At 30.5% G+C, this 9060-nt stretch overlaps 1 long non-coding RNA gene across 2 annotated transcripts; it reads left to right on the forward strand.

The window, feature by feature from the left end:
• Positions 1-506: 506 nt before the first annotated feature.
• LOC121116313 (uncharacterized) lies at positions 507-2507 on the forward strand. 2 transcript variants are annotated; one of them, XR_011779509.1, is made up of 4 exons: positions 507-848; positions 905-1089; positions 1148-1335; positions 1912-2507. It is a non-coding gene; the product is annotated as an uncharacterized lncRNA (long non-coding RNA). The 2 variants fall into 2 exon arrangements; XR_005863815.2 differs by lacking the exon at positions 905-1089 and having other exon boundaries at positions 1912-2292.
• Positions 2508-9060: the final 6553 nt, after the last annotated feature.

Raw genomic sequence — 9060 nt, forward strand, 5'->3', positions numbered from 1 at the left:
TCATCTAATTTTCGTGGTTTTTGGGAATTAAAAAAATTTGCGTTATATTAAATCCACGTTATACGGGGACTTTTTTAGTATCCAAACCCGTAAAATTGGAGGAATTATTTTTCTATATCCACTTTGTACTATTTTTGAGTACTGTTACGAGAATAAAAACATTTTATTTTTGATAAATTATTGAAAATAATGTATTCTGGACAATTTACTTGTAAAATAATTGAAAAATGTAATATTGATCGGGTATTTACTTGATTTTTTCATCTGGTTAGTTATATAACATAAAATTGAAATAATCGGAACTTAACCAATATTTATTGAGAAACCTTTTTAATAGCATGTTTATACAATAAGTTAACCAAAAGTGTTTAGTCTAGCTATAAAGTCAAATATATACAGGAAACTCCCCCTATGAAAAATTATCTAGTTCTGTTACATAAATATATAGCCATAAAATGAACGAACTCATCAACAGCTACAAAAATTCTTGTTTACCTCAAAAGATTGTTTTTTATATAATTTGTTATTATAATAATAAAAAACACGAGATGAGGGTAAATTTCCCCCTCTCTACGGGGAGTTAAAATAATTCCAAATACTGCATTATACAAAATCTGCGGTGTTTGAAACCGTGTTATGCGGGACCCCCTGTATGAGAAAGAACTGTGAAATTTATTGGAACTTACAGCCTCTTATAGCCTATATAACGAAACTTGAACGGGAGAAGGTTCATCAACGATACAATGATAGTCTTAAAGTGAATAAAAAAAGGATTTTATACAGTTATCAGTAAATACTATTGAAGGTGAAGAACAATATGAAATATAACTGACTTAAGGCAAGGGAAGGTAAGTGTCAAATTGTAATAAATTCTGAGTGAACTATTATTTCCTTGGGATTTTAGTGTTGATTCTTGGGACTTTTAAGGTAGAATCTATGAATATTATTAAATTCTGAGTGGCTTTCTTGGGACTCGACTTGAAAGTTTTAATTGTACCATGTGAAGTTGTTAGTACACTGACGTCATTTACCCAAACTACCAAGTGTTTAAATAAGACTTGTGGCTTGTTTTGAGGTACAGTGACAGAGGTGGATGACTTACATTTGATGCATTATTGTTTTAAATAAAATATTTGGAATTTTTTAGATTGATGATGTATGAGAAATACAATGTGTCACGTGTGATTGATTGAAAATGCGTGAGACATGAGAACCCTGTTAATACCCAAGAATTGCAATAATCATCATGAGTCCGATGTTTTTAGTATCCAGTTATTCTCTTCATGTGGGACGAAGACATTAAGTATCGTTTGACGCCGGAGTGGGACTATAAGGGTATTTATAACAAGAATAATATTTTTTGATGTCACGCTGTAGGTAGCTCCAAATTTTATGGCATCTATTAATTTCAATCCAGATGTAGATAATTTTTTTAGCTAGTTTACTAATATTAGTACTCATTTTGTATAAAGGTAGACGACAAACTATAGATTCTTTATAAGAGGGAGACGTAATCACAACAATGATTTTGTTAATAATGAATAAATTAGAAAACGAGCAAACGCAAGAACTGTTTCCCTTTTTCTAATCTCAAAACAGTAATATATCGAAACTTATTGTTCAGCAATAATTATCAGTAAAGAAGGGTTCTGTGTTAAGAAAAAAACGAAGTTTATCGATAAGAAAATGAAAAAACCATTAATGTGTGCTTTATTTTCTTCTTTATTCATTAGTTAATAAGTCGTACGTGTGATAACATTTCCCTCTTAAAGAAGAATTCTCGCCTATATTTGGTGTAAATTGATTTAAAAAAGAATAATTAAATAAATATATATGAATTTTAATCTTTTTATAGTATTTCCCCTTGAACAATTACATTTTTAATCTAGAAGGTTATTTTCTTTATTGCAGTAATTCAATTTCTCCAAAATCATATCACAAGTGGCTGATATCCAGCATCTTGATGTATAACCAGTGATGAGAATAACTTTATAAAGTTCTGAGATATAGGCGATGATGGCATCCCCAAGTTGTTGAAGTAAAATTGGTTTCAGTTCATAAGGTCCCCAGCTTTTGTAAGAGCCAAATAAGTTACAGGATTTCCTGACCTTGCTGCTCTTCAAGAAATCAACGTTAAAATCATTTGCTTGCATGGATGTTCCAGAAGACGTACTGAGTTTACATTGTGGAAAATGAGTTTCCATGAGTATTTTTAGTGATTTAGCAGGCATAAGTCTTTATCCAGAAATACCATACGTCTCGCTCCTGTCTTCTCCACGCGCTTCATCCTAATTATCGCTTTAAAAAAAAAAACTTTCTTACGCAAAAAAACATCTCTAATTATCGATAATAAATAATAATTTAAAAAAAAACTTTCTGGTACGAAAAAACAGATCAAAGGAACAAAAAGTACATACATAAAATAAAATAATAATTTTTTTTCAATCTCAGCGTAAATTACTTTCCATCATTTTTAACGAATAAACGGTTTTTCCGTGTTCTTTTTTGTATTTTTTGTTCATTTGTTGAAAAATCATTTTTACGATAGTATCTCCCTCTAATAAAGATTCTAAAGTTAGCCGATACTTTTGTGAAGTATAATTAATACTAGTATTATTTTAAAAATAGAAAATTTTCATTTTTAGTTCAAAACACGTTATATTTTTTATTCCAAAATCATTACAATATAGACAGCGAATTTTTATACAATAGTATCATATATCTTTTTTGATGGTCACTTTTTGTTTGCTCAAATATATGCCCATTCCCTACCCATACTCATCAAACCATTTCAAGGAAAAACTTCATTTTGTTATTATTATTATTTCATTCTTGTGGAGAGAACTACTAAGTATTGAGTAGCTGTGTGAGTGAACTTATGAATAACGTAGAATAAGACTGAATATTAGTTGGGAAGTTATTTAAAGCTAATTTTGTCAATTAGTCGACGTGTAATTACTCTTGACAATGCAGGGGTACAACCGCCAGTATAAAATAAAAAAATTGACTGTCGATGAGGTATAGCAACTAGTATGTGTAAGTAAAGCCACAGCCAATAAATGCTTCTGAGAGTTACGTAGTCCCTACCTCATCATATCATATTTAAGCTGTTATTATCATTCTTGAGGTTAGAACATCCAAGTATTGAGTACCGAGTTGTCCATCAAAATATGAATACTTACTAATTCAATAATTAATGAAAGTCGAAGGATTGAAATTAATTCATATTTCGATATATTAAAGCTTAAACAATTATTTACAAAACAGAACAAACCTGAGCTCTCTAGCCTACGTACACTCAAGCACCATCCGAGCACTCCAAGCAATTGGGCGTCTCCAGGACCACCGTCTACAAGTCTGAAACGTTGGAGAGGAAGAGGAGCTCTATCAAAAAGGCCTAACTTGATCTCAATGGGTTAAAGAAAACAGCATGGACCAATACCCCTTAAGTACATTATGCCCCATGCAAAAGATCTCAGGGTTTCACACAAGACTGTCCAGTGAGCTATCAGAAAAGATCCTTGTGAGGGTAGAGGGGCCACTTTTGATAACAGTAATGAAATAAACTTATATCCCATGTTGCAAGACTCTTTTGAGTTATTTTGAGACTTTTGGCCGCCTACAGCTCTGATACGACTACACCTTTGGATGTATGTCGAATAGAAGGCTACAGTGTCTATCATCCAAACAAAAAGACCATCAAAACCACTTTTAAGCAGTACTGGGATGCTAAGGCAAGTAGGGCCGGGACTTACACAGCCGCCTGGAAGCCATCATTGCCGCTCAGAGTGGCTACATTAATCACACACACATCTATTTATAGTATTAATTTTGTTGAAATTCTATAGTCAATTAATAATTTATATCTTCAAAGGGTTTATCCTTTAATGGACCACTTGGTAGCTTTGTTTGTGTCTGGTCATAAAAAATGGATAGAAAGACAGATGATTTTTGAAGAGTTATCTTTATTATTACAACAAGGTATGTCTTTTAGTCAGCGCCTAATTACTTCTAGCAATGCCAGTTTCTACTTCTAGTAATTAGACAAAACGAGGTTTAGAATCTTTGTCCCTTCAAAAATGTTTAATATTTACGGCTTTAAATTGATATTATGAGCGTCTGTGGGTACTTGTGGGTACTGTTTGTATGGGTTCAATCTATACAGGATATTATATAAAAATACCTTTGTAAGTTTTTGAGCTGCATGATAAATTTTGTAACTTTTTATTCACATATAACCGAATATATAAATAGCTGTTTGTAATATGCCCTTCAGTTTGATCATAGAAGGGGAGCTAGATTGATTAAGGTGATAAATATGTTACATTTTGAAATGAAGTAAATTATTAATATTTATAAGAAATATTCAATAAGTGTTGTTGAACCATTTCATATGTTAAATTTTTTTTTTAATCCATTTAAGATCATGATAAAATGGGACAAGACAGTGAATTTATGGATATATTTTATCTATGGTAACTTATTTATTATTTATCTTAATATTATATTTAAGTATAGATAGTATTAGTGTAACTCAAGAACTTGCCTGTATCTTCCTTTACATTCTAAAATAAGTTTATAAATAAAACAGGCTTGAATTTGAACGGTGAACTGAATATCTCTCGTATCTAGATCCTCTTCCAATTCACTTTTTGCGATACACAAAAACAATATATTTCCTTTATAGTTGTCTACGTGGGTTGACTTTTTTATCAGAGTAAAAAAGGGACCAAATATATTATTGTTTTTAACATTTTTAAGAGGTCAAACTACAAATTTGAGGTAAAAAAGGTTTTCCTCCCATTATTTTTAATTCAAATTTTAATCAAAACAATTATTGTTGACAAAAATTTTACCTTAATTAACTCAATACTTATAACTGACATCGTTTCATATGTTTCTTTCCGAAGAAATACCAAGCAAAAATTATATTTAAACACAAAGTATGCACTAAGAACTCTAAGTGTATAGAGTAAATAACAAGGTTGTGCCCAGTTCTGGTTCAGCGGTTCTATCGATCCTGGTATCGGTTCATTCATTTGAATGTTTTCAGTATTGGTATTAGTTCAGCTTTATAGGTCTCGGTTATTTTTTACACAGTCTCAGTTTCGTAAGAGGCACTTAAAACAAGATGAAATGATACTAGACACAAACAGGGCCGCAGCTACCTAATACGCAGAGTGTGTAGTGCCCTACCATCTAGCAGAGGCCCCAAAAACTAAAGTTTCTTAGGACTATGGCTTTTAAAATGGGAGGGGTGAGTGAGGATAGGGGTGAGGGCACTGGAAGATGAAGAATTGAGGACTGCTTTTAGTCAACACATCATTGACTGTCATTTAGGCTGAGGAAGGTCATATGAAATAAAAATTGTGATTTAAATTATAATTCACTGGAAATAAACTTAATTTTGTTCTCACTATCCTCAAGAACAAGTTTTTAATAAAGTTTGAAACATAATCTTCAGTTTAACCTTAAATATGATTCATGGAGATACTCAAATATTTAAGCAGGCTTAAGATTGTAGCCTTTTCAGCTTTTGGATATTCTAACAATATATAAGCATTACTTAACGCTAAAATTTTAGTTTAAATATAAATTATGCGGATTTGTTTCCCACTTAGAAAGTAGTTCACACAATGATTTCTCTCCTGAGATTTATCTGGGATTTACACCAAACATAAATTTACTCTAGTCTCGTACTTAGTTATTTAATAATATAAGCTTCCTTAATGTAATTTATTACATAAAAAGACTCATAAATTTTGAAGAGTCATTTGGGATAAAGTTTTTTTACAATGTATGCTTGCCAATGATGTGCTATGCGTAGTAGCCTTAAATTTTACCAAACGAAGCACCTATTACGAACCCAGAAAATAATATATATAATAATATACAATTAATTGAGTTCAGAGAAAATCAAACAGCGAAAAAAAGCTTTCGCAATATTGTAAAAATGAACTACTGTCTGCATTTAAAGATTTGATGTAATAAAAAAAGTGATCGGCTTTGGCACAATTTTTCATTATTTAAAATATACTTGTGATATCTTCTGGATTTTAAGATATTTGTGCTAAAAAAATCATAATACCGGGTGGTCCTTTGAAATCTGAACACTAACTCATTAAAGATGAATCAGCTTATACTTATGATATACTACCGGATGTATTTACAATAGGTTGTCCCGTTGATGTATTTTTTTGAGCAATGGGACAAGCACAGGAGAGGTATCAAAATTTGCGTAATTTTACACAAATTATGAAAATATTAAAAAAATGAAATTGCGCGTCATTTGGAGGACTCTACCGCTCTTCAAAATTTTGTAAAAATTTAAGACTTCACAGATTTAAACTGTTTGTCTAAAATAATACAAAAATGAATTATGAGGATTATTTTATGACTGAAACAAGAATGGGCACTCGGTAGAGCGCAAAACCTCCACTTATGGTCATTGTTTGTTGCGACCTTGACCTTGTACGTTGAACTTGACCTTTCAAAATGTAATGCCCTCTTACTGTGACCATATATAACGTCAGAGGTAGGATGAAAAGTCAATGAGAGAGAAAAACATTTATTTTTCACTAAAGGATCGGATTTTGTCTCAAAAAATTTCCAACATGATTTAGAAAGTAGATTTTTTTAGGAAACGTCTCCATTTTTATGCTTCATGCCAATGAGTTACCCCTTATTTTTGAATTTGGATGGTCGCACTTTTGGATCCTAAAGAATATTCCGTACCAATTGGAAAACGATTGGCTGGCTGTGAAAAGGAAACTATCGTTCCTCTTTCTGTGGTGAAATGTAATTTGCCTAACTTGCTGAATAATTTTGTCGATCAACTTAGTACAGATCAAAAATATTTATATAAAATATGTCAAGTCATTTCAACTGGTTCCTGTACTCCTGAGCTGGCAAACTGTATACCTGGAAACCTGGACTTACTACTGTTACTCATTTACTCAGACTTTATGCATGTACTCATAATCCATTAAAAAACTTGCAAGTGCTTCTCAACTACGTGCTAAAAGTCTACGCTCCAGTGCTGTTCCTAATCAAGTAAAAAACGTCTTTGAAGGATATACATAAGCATTTTTTTGAACTGATTGTTTGCTCTAGGTTTTTACCAGAAAATCTTAGGTCTGTCGTGGATCCTGTTATTGAAAAAATGTTAGTTTTTTCCCACCCAAAAAACCTACTTGTCAGTATATTGTTTGATGAATAGGACCACATTCGGGAGTTAGCATTGCGAAGAATAATAAAAGCTAGGGAAACTTAAATTAGCACTAAAAACATAATATGTAAACCACCAAAAGTAAACTTTTATGCAAGAAACTACGCCAAAATTATTGTGTGGCACAAATGTCAAGTTACAACACCCCCAGTTTTCAGAAATATTTCTAATGAGGACCTTCAAATCATGGCTAAAAATTAGAAATTTCTGATTTTCCTTGTCACATGCAATCAGTGGAAAGATGTGTTAAACTGGTAACAGATGCTTCACAAAGTGTACCTAACGCTAGTTCTAGAGATGGTTTCATAAGAAATAGATTGCAATCTCGAGCAGAAATACCAAATTTTGAATACAAAAATAAGTCTAAATTCTGAGTTTTGTCATGGATTATAAGCTCTAATTTACTTATATTATTTTTCTATATTTTGGATCACTGATTTTAATAATAAAATAACTTTTAATATTCATTTTTGTATTATTTTATGCAATCAGTTTAATTGTGGAAAAATATTAATTTTTACAAAAATTCTGAGACCGGTAGAGCTGTCTAAATGATGGAAAATTTTGGAATAGTTGATTTTGATAATAAAATAAAATTTACGAATCGATTTTGATCAAACTTGGTTTTAAGATTATATATGGTCACACTAAGAGGCCATCAAATTTTGAGAACACACAACTTCAAAAATGCATAATTGACCATAACTTTCGAACAAATTGAGATACATAACTTAATTTGATATTATGCAAAGGTATTGCGTACACTAGAGTGTACATTTTAGTTTTTTATGTTTTTTTAATAGATCTGCATAAATGCAATCCAAAAGGATTTTTCTCAAATTGAGTCTGTATTACGTTTGTATTTTTTGACAAATAATCGTCGATTTTTATTTTAAAAAAGTTATTAAAATAAATCCATTGGATGCATCGTAAATTTTACTTAAAGTATCAAATATTTGTCTTCACAATTAAAGAATAACAAATTTTTAAAGTTTATTTTAAAAGTCATATGTTGGACATATTACGTTTCATAAATCAGGTTTTATACCATAATTAACATTTTTGGGTATATCAATACATTCAAAAAAATATATATATACAGATCCTATGATTGACAGAAATATATCTATTAAGTATAGGATTGTATGACACATGATGATGTAATAAAATATATGCAACATTGGGATATTTATTTATTTAATTTTTTTTTTTTCAAGATTGTTTTTGATAAGATAGTTCAATTTCAATTAATAATACACATAATATCTTAATCTTAATTGAAGCTAAAAAAAATGTATTTATTAAAGTTTGATTGAATATACATACTAAATATATTTTAGATTGAGAGGTTTGTAAGAACATAAACATTACTTTCTCAATTTTAATTGATATTCAGGAAACATAAAAAAAATATGATGCGTACGTTATTTGATATTTATTGGCTTTTTTTATTTGGAAAAAGTTGAGGTTCTTAGATGTGTTAATATCCATTCAAAGACATTTTCATATATAAAGGTTTTTCTCTTCAAGGATTCTTACAATAACATAAATTCCTCAGGTTTAGCTTTAGGACAACATATATATAAATAAATATTTTGACTCATTGACAAATCATCTGAAATAAAATTTATCAATAATGCCATCATTGAATGTCCTTGATACAAAATATTATAGGTTTTTTTTAATATTATCCATCAAATGATATTTTGCGTGAGCTGAAAAAGTGGACTCAGGAAAATTGCCCGTGGAAGATTGCCCTGGAGAAAATTTGCGTTGGAGGAAAATTGTCATTTTGTTCAAACTTCATGATCAATAATCAATTACATTCAAGT

This window comes from Lepeophtheirus salmonis, chromosome 4 (assembly GCF_016086655.4).
Source record: "Lepeophtheirus salmonis chromosome 4, UVic_Lsal_1.4, whole genome shotgun sequence".
NCBI lineage: Eukaryota > Metazoa > Arthropoda > Copepoda > Siphonostomatoida > Caligidae > Lepeophtheirus > Lepeophtheirus salmonis.